Source organism: Manis pentadactyla, chromosome 9 (genome assembly GCF_030020395.1).
Source record: "Manis pentadactyla isolate mManPen7 chromosome 9, mManPen7.hap1, whole genome shotgun sequence".
Lineage (NCBI taxonomy): Eukaryota > Metazoa > Chordata > Mammalia > Pholidota > Manidae > Manis > Manis pentadactyla.
In genome coordinates, this window is record NC_080027.1 from 10,888,820 (window position 1) to 10,904,867 (window position 16,048).

At 54.1% G+C, this 16,048-nt stretch overlaps 1 long non-coding RNA gene across 4 annotated transcripts; it reads left to right on the forward strand.

Moving 5' to 3' along the window:
- The first annotated feature begins 116 nt into the window (after positions 1–116).
- LOC118933157 (uncharacterized) lies at positions 117–10,728 on the forward strand. Of its 4 annotated transcripts, none has more exons than XR_008999116.1 (4): positions 117–702; positions 5,733–6,021; positions 6,266–8,447; positions 9,378–10,728. It is a non-coding gene; the product is annotated as an uncharacterized LOC118933157 (long non-coding RNA). The 4 variants fall into 4 exon arrangements; XR_008999119.1 differs by having other exon boundaries at positions 6,266–7,975; positions 8,242–10,728; XR_008999118.1 differs by having other exon boundaries at positions 6,266–7,638; positions 7,809–10,728.
- The last annotated feature ends 5,320 nt before the right edge of the window (positions 10,729–16,048 follow it).

The following is a 16,048-nucleotide window of genomic DNA, read 5'->3' on the forward strand; positions in this document are numbered from 1 at the left end:
GCTCGCCGCTGATTGGCCGTTGTGGGCTGACCGACTCATCGCAACCGCACGGGCCTCGCCACGCTGCCTACCCATTGGCTGAAGCACAATCCCCCGCCTCCGGGCCCTTTGGTCGTGGAGGCGGGGCCGGCACCCGGGGTTGTGCCGTTGGAGGGATAGGAGCGAGGCGCGGGGTTTCCCCGCGAGCGGCCCGGGAACCGGGTGGGTCGGGCGCCTGGCAGCCACGGCCCTTGGGCCTCCCGGGACTCTAGGCGAGGCTTTGGGATACGCAGCTTGGCTTGGACCCTTCGGAAGCCCAGGACATCAGAGGCCCAGGCTCGGCTGGGGGCAGGCAGGAAGTTAGTGCCTGGAGGCTGGCTTCTCTTTCCGCATGACCTTGGGGCGGAGCGCTGCCTCCTGCAGCTCCGCGGGTGTGTTTTTATAACATTTCCCAGCGCCGGCTCTGCTCAGTGCGAGGCGCAGCCACGCCCTGTCCAGCTCCGAGCCGTTGGACTTAATGTCCCCGGGTCGGGAAACGAGGCCTGAAAGGGGCAGGGGCGACTGGCCAGCGGCACGGTCTGCACAGCCCTCGAGCCTTCGGCGGGGCGGGGGTGGGGGGTGTGGGCTCAGTTTCCCTGTCCGTGGTGCTGAGGACGCCGGGGCCTCGCGGCTCGGGGCGGGCTGGACACCGGCCCCCGCAGCGGCCCGGAACGCTGGCCTAAGGTGAGTGCCACGGGGTCGCTGGCTTTGTGGACACCGCCCTGCCCGCCCCCGCGCAGGAGGAGCCGCGTGACCGTGACTAACGCACCTTTGCCCGCGAAGGGGGGCGAGGGCCCCTGCTCCCCTTACAGCAAGCACACCGTCCCATGCCCCTCAGCCCTCTTTGACCCCGATGCCCCATCCTATCTGGAAACAAGTGGGCTTCAGATAAATAAAAATTACAGATCCTGTCTCACCGGACGTGAGCTGGGACAAGAGGTTTCCCTGGCTGCTTAGCTAATGCAGCACCTGGTGCACAGGAAATGGCTTCTGTGTGGGAATTTCACCGTCTGCCGGAAGCAAAAATCTTTTTAGATAGCATGTACTTGGCTGAACTTGCTCCAAGAAAAATGTTTTTAAAAAGGATTATAATGAAAGGGGGCTTTTGACAAGCCAGCTCTGGAGCTGAGCCTGGACATTGAACTGGAGGGAGCTGAGAACCACCCAAGCAGTTAGGAGCCAGGAGAGGTGGGAGTCCCCTTGGATGTTTGGAAAGCTGAGAAATCAAGGTCTCCGGTCAGGTCATTTAGATAAGGTAACCAAGGACTTTGTCTAAAAATACCATCCTGCAGGGAGGTGGAGTGAGTACATGGCCTGCCCAGGGGACAGACCCTTTGTCCCACTGTGTGCTGGCACCAGCCTGGTAATCTCAGAGGAATGCAGGAAACCTGGCCACAAAGAAGGGCCACTAGAAGTAAGGGTTGGGCCTCTATCATTAGAAAAAACGGGTGCCGGCCAGTTTGAACTTAGAACGCTCGAGCACCTTTATGGGATGGCAGTTCCCTGTGGGAGTAAAAGGTTGCCTCATTAAAAATGTTGGGAAAGTCTTATCTGTTATCATTTGTGTTTATTAGGTGTGGAGACAGCCCCGCTGAGGACCCTTGGCTATGGTGAAGGGCAAGGCAGGTGTCCTGGCTCCTTTGTGTGAAATGCATCACATCCATAGGGATACAAGACCCTCCCTATAGTCAAACTAAGGTCCTGAAGGTTGCTCTCATCAGCCCAGCCTTGGCTTGGCCAAGCAGGGCCCACTCACTGCTGAGGCAAAACCACTAGGGCTGAGACTGAAGAAACTTGGCACACAGTGATGCTAAAATAATAGGTTTTACATGAAAAAAGACAATTCTCTCCAGGGACGTGGGGAAGCCCTGCCTTGGGTGTGTGAGCATGGCTTTGAAAGGTTGCAAAGGCATTCATTTACCAGGCAATCAAGAGTGTAGGGCTGCTTACCTCTGCACTGGGCATAATAGTACCACTTCCTAGAGTCATCTGTAAGGATGTGTAATGAAGGCAAGGCCTGGCCCAAAGTGGGTGCTTAGGAAGAGTGCCAGCTGTCTCGCTCTCCAAAAGGAGAAACTCAGAGCGATAAATATGCTCATGACCCTTGAACCCCATTCCCAAGACTCCCAAGAAGCCCAGGCATAAAAATGTTGCCGGAAAGCTGGAAATAACCTAAATGTTTGTCCAGCACCCTGGACTGGGCTGTGAAGGATGCTGGGCCCACGTCTTGGTGTATCAGGCAAAAGTTAAACGTGACCAGGCTGACAGTCGTAGAAGAGGTCATTTTCCACACACTTCTCAAGTGTCTTTAGTGTGCACCGTCGGGCTCAGCAGCACTGGGTAGTGAGGAAAACAGCTATACCTGGCTCCTGCTGTGAACTTGAATAGCAACCCAGTCCACCTGACAGCCACCCCACCCTTGTTTGTTCATTGTGTAATGTCCAACTACCCACCAGACTGGAACCTACGGGAGACTGGGGACCTTGAATACTTTGTTTTCTATCGCAGTGCCCGGCAGGCCTTGGTGTTTGTAGACACTCAGAAGTATTTGCTGAATGAAGTCCTGGCTCAGCACTTGCTAACTGGATGACTTTGGGCTGAGCTTCGGTCTCTTAATCTGTAAAACAGGGAGCACAATCCCCAGGGCACAGGGTTTTTGTGAGGGGCGAACGAGAAGATGTATGCGAAGTGCACAGCAGCAGGCAGCAGCCGCATAATGCTGTTCCGAGCAGTGCGCCACATGGCTCCGGTGGCTGGTATTCCGTAACAAATAATGCACACACTTGTAAAGCAACTCAGTCCAGGAACACAATGTTGTGTAAGAGAAAAATTCAAAGTGGAATGTACATTCTTACCTCCAAAATGTCGACATATGTGCACAAGTGGATGGGGCTTGGAGAGATTTGCTACAACTGGTACTAGGAAGAGAGTGTTTCAATTACAAAAGCTTTTCTGAGACATAAAAAAATTTCCAAAAGCCCTTAGATTGATGCTAAATTCAGAGACCTTGCCCAAAGTTCTTTGATTGTGAATTCTGATAGAATTCTGAACAGAGGGTGTGGGTAAGGGCCTTAGGAGGCATGGGTGGGGAAGATTGGTAGGTCCCTATCAGTCCCTGGCATTCCTGCAGGCTCGTTACTCTGGTCTGGCTTGAGGTTGGCCTGGGGAGTCTTCAAGGCCACCAGGCAGACCCATAGGGCACAGAGGGGTCCACCCATAGGCCCTAGCCCTGCCACCAACTCCAGGGCCAAGGCCTGTCCTGAGGAAGGGCTTTGTGAGTCTACCTTCCCCCAAATGGAGAGACCACTTGTCGTGCACTTGGCAGGAGCAGGCCCATTGCTGAGCCCTTTACCTGCATCCACTGTCTTCAAACTACTGCAAGCAGCATTGAGGGCAATATGACTAGCACTTCCTCTCCCAGGTGAGAAGGCTGAACTTCACCCAGAAATGAGACCATTTGTCCAAAGCGGGCAGCTAGTAAGTCAGAACCCAGGGACCCACCCAGGACTCCTCCCTCTAAATGTACAGGGCCTTGTCCTTCCGCACCAAAAGGACCTTTGGCCTGGCAAGCACTGGAGACTCGGCACAGTGGGGGTTCCTTAGAGGGCTGGAGAAGCAGAGCCCTGACTGGGCTTTGCTCACACCCCCTCCCAGGTTCTGTGTGGGACCAGGCGCTCCTTCTTCAGTTCTGAGCCTTAAAATGATGTGAGTGCAGAGAGGCTAACAGGTGAAATCCTACATATTCAAGATTGGGTTACAGACCTCGCCAGCAGACTGACATGGAGCTGGGCCCCTTCACAGAGTGTCTAGGTTTGGCCCCACCCCAGGATGCCTTATCAGCTAGTTAGAGAATAGACAGGCTCAGCAGCTTTCTGGAGGGCTCTCAAACCAAGTGTGGTGTTACCTGGTGGCATCCTTCCACCATACAGCCTCAGTGACTTGGAACCACAGGCCGGGGCTAGGGCCCAGAGGGTTTAATCAAAGCAGGTGACTTGAACACCCCTATGTCCAGGTAGATAGGACCCCCCTGCTTTGTAGCAATTCTGATTTTATATTTTTGTATATATATATGAGTGTGTATTTTATATATATGCATATATATATATATATATATAATTAAGCATGAAAACCTGTGTTTGGAGCTTGTGCCTCTACCCATTTGTGACCTTCAACAAGGCATTTACCTCTCTAAGCCAGATGGAGATAATCATTCCTGCCCTACAAGTATGTTGTGGGGAGTCACTGAAACCAGTAGGGAAAGGGCTGGGCAGAGTCAGAGCCCCACAGAGCGGAGCTGTGTCTTTCTGTGGGTTGCTAGCTGGATTCCCAGAGGCTGGCAGGGAGCAGCCATCACCTATTAGGAAGGGACCCTGCAGCAACTCATCCCAAGTGTTACTGAGAGAGCAAAGCCTGCAGGAGCTCTGGCAGTGCAGGGCCTCCCAGAGGCCTAACAGGGCCTGGGGCCTTTTCCATTCTTTGAGGCTCCTGGTACTTTAAAAAAATGAGGAAATATCTCAACAAGATTGTCAAAATTGGGGCATATTTGAAACACTTAAATTGAACCAACTGATGCTTGTAACATACATGCAATAGCTCCCATACAAGATAATTCTACTGTTTACAAGCTAATAGTGGAAAGAGGTATGCTGTAAAGAATATCTTTCATGCTTGACCATGTATGTCTGTGACAGTCTTATTTTCCTTACTTAGAGGTGATATCAGCAAACTAAATCTGCAGCCACAGGGGCACACGAGGCCCTCCGGGGGCCCTTGATGTTAGACCCTGAGCAATGGCTCTCCATCTAGTAGAAGTGTCCATCTGCTAGGACCCTGGAGTGCATTTCCTGTGTGACCATAGCCTGTGCTTAAAGCAGACCTTCCAAACTTGCTTTCCAAATTCAGTGAAAATCTGCCCTGTGTTTTTAGGCCCTATATGCATCACTTCGTAACACAGTAAGTGCATTTTAAAAAGACCCCAGTTGTGAAGGAACAAAATAGCAGCAGACTCAGAGACTCCAGGAAGGAACTAGTGGTTACCAAAGGGAAGGGGTGTGGGAGGGCGGGTAGGGAGGGAAGGAGAAGGGGATTGAGGGGTATTATGTTTAGTACACATGGTGTGGGGGATCACGGGGAGAACAGTGTAGCACAGAGAAGGCAAATAGTGGGTCTGTGGCATCTTGCTGCATTGATGGACAGTGACTGCATTGGGGTATGGGGGGGACTTGATAATTGGGTAAATGTAGTAACCACATTGTTTTTTCATGTGAAACCTTCATAAGAGTGTATATCAATAATACCTTAATAAAAAGTTTTTAATAATAAATAGATAGATAGATAGATAAGTAAATAAATAAAGACCCCAATTGCAATGGAAGACACACTGGGAAGGAGACTCCACCCCACTGGGCTGCTCCCTCCTCAGCCCTGGGCCCTGCCAGCTGCACTTAAGCCGGGTGGCCTTAGGCTCTCCTTTCTGTGGACAGCCATCAGCAGCTCCCAGGGATCCCTTGTGCAGATGAGAAGCTGAGATCGGAGCTCAGGCAGGAGTCAGTGGCTCTCCTTACCCAGGAGGCTGGCTGCTGCTGCTGGGCCATCCCCACTCCCCATGCCCTCAACCCAGGACCTGGCTCCCACTTCCCAGAAGGGGCTCTCCTCCTAGGGGCACCTGCGATCTCTAGTCTGGATGCCCCTAGCCCTGTCCCCAACCCTCTTAGGTGACCTAAGTGGCAACAAGGGAGCTGGCAACCCCTAACTTCACCCAGGCCTGAATAACCACTCATGTCTGCGGCCACACCACCCCCGGTGACCCTGTGAGACCTTGGCCGGTCCCAGAGCTTCTCAGAACCCACCTAACCAACCAAGCAGGGAAACGAAGAAGGGGTAAGGCAACCTTGGAAGATCCTCTGGGCTCTGGGAGTATGCGGCCCGGACCCTCCTCCCCCACTCCCCCACTCCCCCAGCACCGCTGCCTGGTCCAAATTCCAAGGTCACTTACTGTCTGAGGTAAGGAATCTGGCCTGACAGGATTCTTGTGCCTCTCCCTTCAGTGAAACAGGGCGTGGGGGCCCAGTGGCAGGTGGAGGAGGCCGAGGCGAGGACATGGAGCCGCCTGCCCAGGGGGACGGGGGCGGGGCCTGTGCGGGGAGGGTGCCCAGGTTCCTCACTGCAGGGCCTCTGGGGAGCGCCCAGCTGGACCACAGCCCCAGTGTGGGGAGCTGCTGACTGCTCTACCCTGTTCCTCCCGCAGGCTCAAGCGGGCTGGCTTCGCCATTGGAGCTTACATTTACCTTGACAAGGACGCGGAGCTGCTGAGGCTGCAGCAACGGCTGGGCCACGGGAGGGAGGCAGTGGGCCTAGGCGGGCAGCCTGTGCCAGGCAAAGGTTCCCCGTCCCTCAGGCAGCACTAACCTGGCTGCAGTTCACGGGTCAGCAGGCCCTCCGGAGAAGCCAGACCTCCCCAGAGCCACGCCCTTGGGTCCCTTGCCCCTCTGCTGTGGTGAGACCCCCACAGTTCCTGTCCTGGCCACCTGCATGCACCGTGGTGCAGAAGTGCTCTGCCCTCCTTCCTCCTCCAGGGCCTGCATGCTGTGGGTTCTCAGGGAACTCTGAAGGAATGTATGAATGCACTGAAGGTGCCTGAGGAGGTGGCCCACTGCAGTGAGTTTTAATCCCCGTCCCATCACTATTTGGCACTGGACAGGGGATTATTCTCTCTGTGCCTCTGTTCCATGCCTGTAAAATGGGGACAATATGAGCACCTACCTCACATAGATGTTAGGAGAATTAAATGGGTGAAGAGTTCAAAGAGCTTGGATCAGAGGCTGGCACACAGCCAGAGTGTGAAGAGAAAGGATACTGCATTCCAGGCCATTGTCATCACATCTACCTGCATGAACCCTGCAACACCTGGCCTCTGGGCCTTTGATCATTGACTTGTGCCTTCTCTTCTTCCACAATGCCAGCCACCATGCCAGCACTTTCTTACCCCCAGAAACAGCCCCACCCTGGGATTTGGGACCATCCCTCCTTGGCTCCTGTCTTGCCAATGGGTTTCAGCCCCAGGCAAGTTCACTATGGATTCAATGTGACCAAAGAAATGACAGTAGAATGTTCTTGGGGTGAAAGGGTTATACCCAACTTTATTTCCACGGTGGCGCGTCAATCACTAAAATCCCATCACTCAGAGCGTGTCTGCATACAGCAAGCCGGTCTCTGCCTCTGGGCCTCTCTACCTGCACAGCCTTTCTCTGGGCCTCTCTGCCCACACAGCCATCCTCTGAGCCTCTGTCCTCTGTTCTGGTCTCCTGCAGCCTCGCAGCCGTGCCACCCTGTCATGCAGAGCACTGGGCAGGGCTGCTTATATAGAGTCAATAACAATGCATTGCCCACATGTGTGCAGTGAGCTAGCCAACCAGGGCCAGGTGAGAATCCTGGCCACAGGAACCTTCATTTTATCCACAGGTCCACCAGCTCCCTTCCTCTGAGCTTAGGGCTCTGAGCCAGGACTCTCTATTTACCCTCTTTCTTCCGGCCAGCGTTCACCTCCTTCTACCCCGTGTGTAGATTCCACCCCCTCATAATGGGTTAGGAGGATTCTTCTCCCTCTTGGCAGAGACACTGGTGAGTACTTCCCCTATCAGGAGCACTTCTCTTCCGCGGGCGCACAGGAAGGCCACATTTCCCAGCCCCACTGCCTTGTAGTGGGCCAGGACCACATGACTCCTCCTCTCTAGGTCACTTCTCCCGGGACAGCCTCTCTTCCCTCCTTCTTCCCTGTCTCTGATTAGCAGCAAAGGATCCAAAGGAGCCCAGGGAAGAAGCCAGGGCAAGGTGCTGGTCCCAAGGTGCCTGGATCCCTGCATCACCACATGGAAGGCTACCTGCCCACCACGCGAACAGACTAAGACATGAGGAGAGGAAAATGTGTCCCTTCCCAGCCAAGGATGTTAAATATCTGGTATGCCTTCCCCAAACTCTCTTCTCCTTCCACTGTGACCCAGGGAGCTTCCACGTGAAGATAACAGCATCACACGAAGGATCCCAGAGTTACCACGTGGAGAAGAGACTAACCGGGAACATCTACAGGGACCGTACGAGCCTGAAGCAAAGCTTTACAGTGTTCAACTGCTGTGATCTGGGGCCTATGTGTAAAAGCAGTTGGCTTTTCACTAGCATGTCACTCCCTTCCCCCTATTGTATTCACCTGGCAAACCCCCACCCTAGGTGAACCCAGCTGACTCCTTTTTATCTGCCCTTCTCAACTGCCACTGAACAGCTGAATGTTCCTCGAGAATCTACTATAGCTGGTTCATCTGGTTTTACTTAAATTCCTGAACATGAGCCAAGGAGAACCTGCACACAGTCCTACTGCCTGTGCCAGGAAGCTGGTTTTTCTCATCTGAGATGACCAACTTGAACATCTTAACTACGTAGGTGTGCCATTCAGTAGGTTAAGTAAATTGACATTGCTGTGCAGCCAACCTTCAGCATGCTTTTCAGCTGAACTCTGTCCCCATTAACCAGCTCCCATTCCCCGCCCCCTCCAGCCCGTGGAAACCCCACCCCCACCCTGCCCTCAGTCTACTTTGTGTCTATATGAATTCCTCTACTCCAGGGACTTCCTGTAAAAGGCATCATACAATATTTGTTCTTTTGTGTCTGATCTATAATGTCATCGAGGTTCATCCATGTTGTAGCATGTGTCAGAATTTTATTCCTTTTTAAGACTGAATAGTCTATTGTATGCATATACCTGTTTTGTTTGTTTATTCTGCCATTGTTTGGTTGTTTCCACCTTTTAGCTATTGTGAATAATACTTCTAGGAACACGGGTGCACAAATATCTGTTCAAGTCCCTACTTTCAATTCTTTTGAGGATGGGGGTGCACCCCAGGGTGGAACTGCTGGATCGAATGGTAATTCTGTATTTCATTTTGTAAGGAACTGCAGACTGTTTTCCACAATGGCTGCACTGTTTTCCAGTCCCAAGGTGCACAAGGGTTCCAGTTTCTGTACCTCCTAATGGGTGTGAAGTGGTATCTCGTTTGCAATTTCAATTTGCGGTTCCCTAATGATTAGTGATGTTGACCGTCCTTTCATGTGCTCACTGGCCATTTGCATATCATCTAAAGCTTTTCATAGAAGTAAGCGTCTGCATAACACAGTACCCTTGTCTCTTTCTCCACTGCCGGCTCCCAAATTTCATCTTCAATAATGTTTGTGATGAGGGTCTTCCCCTTACTCCGCTGACCTTCTCCAAGCCTTTGGGGGGGCCCTCACCACCCTTGCTCATACTCTGGGGGTCAGGTGCTTTGCCTCTGTTCTGCTTCCTTCGGTCCCTCCACCATTTCTTCTTCCAGGGAGTGGAGCCGCATTTCCAGGACTGAGCTCTGATCCCCATATTCTGGAAGCCCTGCAGGACTCAGAAACCACCGACTGGCCAGATCGCTCAGGGGCTGCCGCATCTGGTGCCGCATCCGTTCTTTCTGCCCCTGGGGGCCCTTGGTAACTGAAAGGAAGGGAGCGACACACAGCAGCAATTCACCGGAGAATTCCGCTTTATTAGGGAAAGGTGCTGGGTTATATAGGAAGGGGCATGGGGTGATTGTGGTGTTACTTCTACGGGGCTGGTGGCTATTGGCCAGGTGCTGGGATTGGGGTGGGGAGAGAGGTGATTGGGCTTCAGGTGGCGCCAGCGGGAACCGAGGACTCGGAAGAGAAGCAGGAGGTTCGCCATCTTATGGGTGGGGGCCCTTCAGTAACCACAACCCTGCCTTACAGAGAGGCTGGCAGGAGCTTTGACCAGAATTTATGGTCTTCCTCCAACCTCCTCCCCTTCTCCGTTCTCCAACTGGTACCTGGTTCTGCCTGGGGCTACTTTACAGGGGTGCAGCTGTCCCTTCCTTCTCCCCACCCGCGTCCCTGCTCATATCTTCATTGCCTCCCTTCTCCAAAGAAATTCCAATCTTATAAAAGACAAATCTCCATTTTTATTCAAAATGGATTTTTTTGCTCCATCAAAATACTTAATAGCAGCTCACTGCAGAAAAGTTGGGAAATATGAAAAAGAAAAAGAAAAATTCCTACCAGGCAAGGTGTGGATAAAATGAGAGTTCCTGTGGCCCGAATTCTCACCTGGCCCTGGCTCACTGCACACCTGTGGGTAGTACATGGCTGTTGACTCTATATAAAGAGCTCCACCCAGTGCTCTGGGCGCACGACATGGTGGCAGGGCTGCAAGTGTGCAGGAGAGCAGAGCAGAGGCTGGAGTGGTGGCAGTGCCGAGGACAGAGGCCCAGAGGACGGCTGTGCAAAATGACTATGCAGAGAAGCCCAGAGGACGGCTGTGCGGACAGAGGGGCCCAGAAGCAGACCGGCTTGCTGCGTGCAGACTCGCTCTGAGTGAATGGGATTCTAGTGACTGACCTGCCACCCGGAAATAAAATTGGGTATAACCCTTTCACCCCAAAGAACGTTTTCCTGTCAATTTCTTTGGTCACACTGAATCCATAGCGAACTTGCCCGGGGCTGAAACCCATTGGCAAGACACAGAGATCACTGTGACCATGCGGATTTGCTGCATTTCCTTCTAATCTCTCTGGGGCTATGGCTTTTGGACAATTTTGTATCCTGTCTTTTCTTTTTTCCTTAAAATTATACTGTGGCACCAACACATGTAGATTAATGTATGGCTTGAGGGATGGACACATGGACAGACATACAAGGCACAGGAATAGCAGAATGTTAACTGAGGCATCCAGCCGGAGCCTACATGAGATCCACTGAACGATTCTTTCAGATTTTCTATAGTTGTTATAGGATCCCCCAAATATCAGGGTCTTGAGTTTCAATGTTATAGAAATGAACACTGAACTCGAAAGCAAGCAAGCAAACAGGCAGAGTTCATCAGACATAGCTTGTATACAAGGGAGCTACAGGAAGGAGCGGTCAGGCTGCCCAGAAAGGCGGCTGAGTGGGGCCTATAAAGCGGTCTTTGAAGGTCCAGGGGCGCAGAGGTGTGACAATGATTGATCTTTCCTGATGATTTCATGCCAATATATCTCTGGGTGAGGCACTACTTTGATGTTTAACAGACATCAGTTTATAATCTCACAGTCTGTTAGTCGAAAGGTTTCTTTTGATGCCTGAGAACACAGGCTTTCAGGGAAAAAAATTCATAATAAATTGTCACAGGTCAAGTTAACCTAAAACTTGTGCTTGATCAGGAGCTATTCTAAGAATACGTTTTTGAGTTCTGTACACATCCCAAGATGGACGCTCATCCAAAATGGGGTCCCTCTTGTTCAATCCCTGGCTGCTTCACTGGTATGAAATTTTTCATAACAAAGTGTGGAGAAGCAATTGGATTATGACCATATACATATCTTAAGAACCAGTAATCACATTCTTGGAGATACACCTGATACAATGAGCACTTATGTCTACCAACAGACATGCGAACCATGCCCAGGCAACGCCATTCATAATGGCCCCACGTGGGGAGAACGTGAAAACAGGCTAACACATGCACAGCGTGGCCCACCGCCGATGGTGAAGAGAGCACGCACCACGGGGACGTGACTTGGAGCGCAAGGACACGGACCAGAGCACACACTGTCTGATCTGTTTCTGTGACACTCCAGAGCAGCAGAACTAATTGATGGGGTTTGAAGTCAGGATAACGGATTCCTCTGGGGAAGTGGCCTTTGAGAAAGGGCACTTGGGGGCCTTCTGGGGCTGGGAAGGTCTTGAGCTGCATAGTAGACAGGTATATAGCTTGTCCAAAATAATTGAGTTGTATGTTAAAATTCGTGGACTTTAAATTATGCTTCAAATGAAATGTTTATCATGAGTATTCTCCCAGGTGATTTGATGTTCTCTGAAGACACCACCTTGGGTGGCCACATTATCTCTGGGCTTACTCTCACTCGTCCACACATCTGCCCCCAGAACTGATGGGATGGCCACAGCCCTTAGCCACTGGCTGCTCCAGGTGGCTCTCCTGGTTGCAGACAACCATCCCTGATTCAGGTTGACTCAGGAGACAAAAGAATGTATTGGGAGACTCTCAGGGAAGGGTAGGAAACCTGGGTTGGAGAGAAGGAGAAGCTGAGGAGTCTTTAGGGGTTCCCTAGGCTGCTCCTGGGGCCACTGTGGCCACTGCTGACACATGGATGCCACCAAGAACAGTGTTGCCATGGCATGCTACAACCAGCCACTAGAAGAGCTCCCAGTGGTCCCTGGTCGTTTGTGGAGGAATGCAAGGCTTGAGTCTACAGGCTGGCGAGTGGGGGGAAGGTTCTGGTCCCCATACCCCCAAGGCCTTCACAGTGGGGAATTCCACACTGCAGAAGGCCCAGACCCAACACCAGTCAGCTAAACCAAGCAGCCCAGTGGCTTCTACCGAGAGAAGTGCTGCACAATGCCAATAGCATCTAGTGTTCGCTGAGCACTCCTGGGTGCCAGCTCCCTGTGTGGGGCTGTCTGCACAGGTCACTGCACAGAACCTTCCCATTAGCCTTGTGGGGGGTCAGCAGACAGGCACAGCAAGCTGGCGATTGGCCCAGCAGACAGCAAGTATGCCATATGCAAGGCACCAGTGTGCGGGGGCTGTGTGGCCCTCCTAGAGCCAGGCGGTGTGTCTCCAGCCTGTTTTCCCCTCTCGCTGCCCTGTATGCAGGGGCCCTGAAGACCGAAACTACATTTCCCAGAGTCCCCTGCAGTGGGGTCCAGGTTAGCGTCTGGCAATCACAGGTGTTTGGCTGGGATCTGGGAGGCTGGACAGGGGTGGTGGTGGCAGAATGGCTTTGTCGGATGTGACACTTGGCCAGTGACTTCCAGGGGTCTTCTGGTAGCTCCCGCGTCTATGCTTCCTGATTTCCCAATGCCAGGGTGCTGCCTGCCCTGTGCTCTCCAAGCTCTGCCAATGGTTTTGAAGCCCTTACATGCCTGAGTTCAAGCCCTCTCTGCCTGAAATCCTGTTTTCATGGCAGAACCTTGCCCGGTCAGGATGGCACACACTGCAGTTGTTGGGAATGCTGGCTTCAGAGCAAAATGGCTGGAGTTCAAAGCCCAGCCTGGTCATTCTGTGGGTCCGTCCAGTCACTTGGAGCATCTTGGTCTCATTTTACTGTTTCCTCACTTAGAACATGCAGTGGTGAGGTCTCCCTCAAGCGGTGTGGGAAGAAACCAAGAGAACACATGGAAAGTTCAGGCCACTAAGTAAATTAGTCACTATCATTGTTACCATCCCCATTTACCAGATGAGAAAAGCGAGGCTGGAAGAGGTGACATCATTTGCCCCAAACCACACGTCCAGGTGGGTGGGTGTGGATTCAAACCCAGGAGTGTGAGGCCTCCGGCTCCTCGGTTTCTCCCACTGTGCCTCAGGCCTTCAGCACTCAGCAAGCCTGGGCGCAGGTCAGTATCCCACAGAAGGTGCAGCAGGGTGAAGGGAGACGGGCCACTGGCCTGCCTCTGCTCTCCCCTGGGGCTGCCAGGAGGAGCAGTGGGCGGTCATGACCCTGGCCTGTCACCACCTCTTCGTCTCACCTGCGGGCCTTGCTCGCCTGTGTGCTGCAGAAGGCAGGGGTCAGAGCCTGCTGTTGACAGAAGCTTGGAGCAAGGCCGTGCCCAGCCCTGGGCCAAAGAGCCCTGCGCCACAGAGCAGAGCAGTTAGCAGGCTGGCCTCTGGCCTGACCTCCAGCTTCCCGATCCCGTCACCGCGCCCGGCTCACCTGGCATGGCAGCAGGGCATCAAAGGCCTGGAGGCTGTACCTGGGGCTGTGGACGAAGGTACTGGGGGTGGCAACATGGTCCAATCCATCCTTCTCCCTCAGCGGTCTTGGCCTACGGCGGCAAGAAGGCAGGTGGCAGCCCCAGGCTCACGTCCTACCAATGGAGAGAGAGGCCCCTTGCCTTAGGGGCCCAGCTAAAGCCCCAACGTTGCATTTCATTGGCCCTGCGTGGCCATATGTCCATCACTAGACTGATAACAGTGCCAGGGACATGCCGTCTGAGTCTTCGGACTCAGGCTGGGGTGGCTGTGGAAGCTGGTTGACCCTGAGCCATAGGGGCCAAGAATAGGGAAGTGACCTTTTCCAAAGAAGGCGCCAGCCTCTAGCAAGTGGACCTGGTGAAGGACCACGGCTGGGGACCCAAGGACCCCAGCCTGTCCTCGGTCCCACCTCTGCTGACAGTGGCTGTGCTTGCCTCCCTTCCTCCCTGGCAGCAGGTACTGGGGGGCTCTGGGACGGACAGGTGACCTTCAGTGCAGGTCCAGGAAGCCACAGAGGAAGGAGTGTCTCTTGGGAGGGGGAGTATTCAGTCTCATCCCCGATGCAGGCCTGCGGGCCAGCCTCCGTCTCGTGGGCCTCCAGCAGCTGGGAGAGCTGCTCAGCAAACCCCAGGCACCATGATGACCACAGAAACCGGTTATCTCATTCAATCCTCACCAAAGCTCCATGGCACCCATTTTACAGGGAAACTGAGGCTCAAAAAGGCAAAGGCTGTGGCTAGCAGCACCTGAGCCCAGGCTCAGCCCAGGCCTGTCTGATCCCAGAGCCCGTGTCAACAACTGCCCTGTGAGCTCCTCTTACTTCCTTTCTGAAATGGCTTCGACATGCTATTCAATCAGTGCCACTTTAGTTGTAAAGCCAGGTAGTATGTGGTCAGGGCATGTCTGAGGCCTCAGCTGTGTGTGCGTGCATCCCCGTTAGACTGCAGACCACCTGAGGGCAGGGGGGGTGTCTCTGGTGCCCACTGTAGATCATGGCACAGAGTGGGTGCCCAGCAAACACCCAGGAGTGAGTGACTGGGGAGTGAATGAGTGCATCAAGTCACAGAGTGAGGGGCCTTGCAGGGCTGCAGGCGCTGGGTTGGTGGGTGGCTGAGCTGGTGGAGGAAGAGTCCAGTCCTCAGTAGCTCCCCATAGCCAGAGTCCAAGGTCAGCCATCCTGACCCTCTCAATCCAGCGAACACTAGGCCTCTCTGGAAGCCATGTGGCCAATAACACGCCGCCACCTCACTGCCGTCTATCTGACCCAGTGCCCAGAATGCCTGGCATGGCAGGGGTGGGGTTGACGCCTCTTGGCTCACCCCCGGGGCAGCCCGGGTACGCCTCTTCTCTGACCCAGGGCCAGAGGCTCTCCCAGCTGCCCCACTGTGTCCTCCTTGTGCCACTGTCCACGGGGTACTGGGTGGTGGAAGGGGCAACTTCAGAATTGGGTGGCTCTGGATTGAAGCACCACCTGGGCAGGCAGGTTGACAGATGGGAGGAAGGCTGCCCCCGGGTCCTTCATGTTCCCCTGCTCCCACCCCTTACTCCTTCTCCTGGTGGCAGCCGGGGACACTCAGTCCCATTTCCTTCTCACCCACCGGGGAAGCGGTCAGCCACGGAGGAGGTCCTCATGCCTGCTCTGCCCCCGCCCAGCACGCATCCTGGGCCTGCCCCTGGGCCTCAGGTTCCCTCTGTGCATTTCCTGGCTTGACTGGGGTGGATCTGGAAGGTTCCCTGAAGCTGGAGGAGGCAGGGTTCTTGAGCTCAGCGCTCCTGGGGCTCAGCCTTGGGGCTGTGGGGGGGCCCTCAGGAAGTGACAGCTTCTGTGCCTGGAGGTGGGGCGCAGGGCCCGCCAGAGGATGGCATGTTCCCGCCGGTCTGCTGCGTTCTGGGCGTGAAGCTGTCGCAGCAGCGGGTGGAAGTGAGGGGCTGCTGATCCTGCCCACGTCCCCCTGGCCGTCAGCCTTCCCCATCCCAGACCCCAGGCCCTGCTCCCCACTGTGGCCCTTCTCTGCTGGGAGTCCCTTGGTGGGCTGGGCACAGGTTGGGCACAGCGTCCTGCCCAGCATGGCCTCCTGGGCCTTCACTTCACGGGGAGGGAGGAGGAGAGACCTGCCCAAGGGCTCCCATGCCTGGTGGCAGCCGGCCTGAACCCTGCCCCACCGACCTGCGACGGTAGGACGCTGGAGGGCCTCAAGGAGGAAGCACCTCACTCTCAGCCCGTGGCTTAGCTTTGCCTGCCTGGCTTGGCTC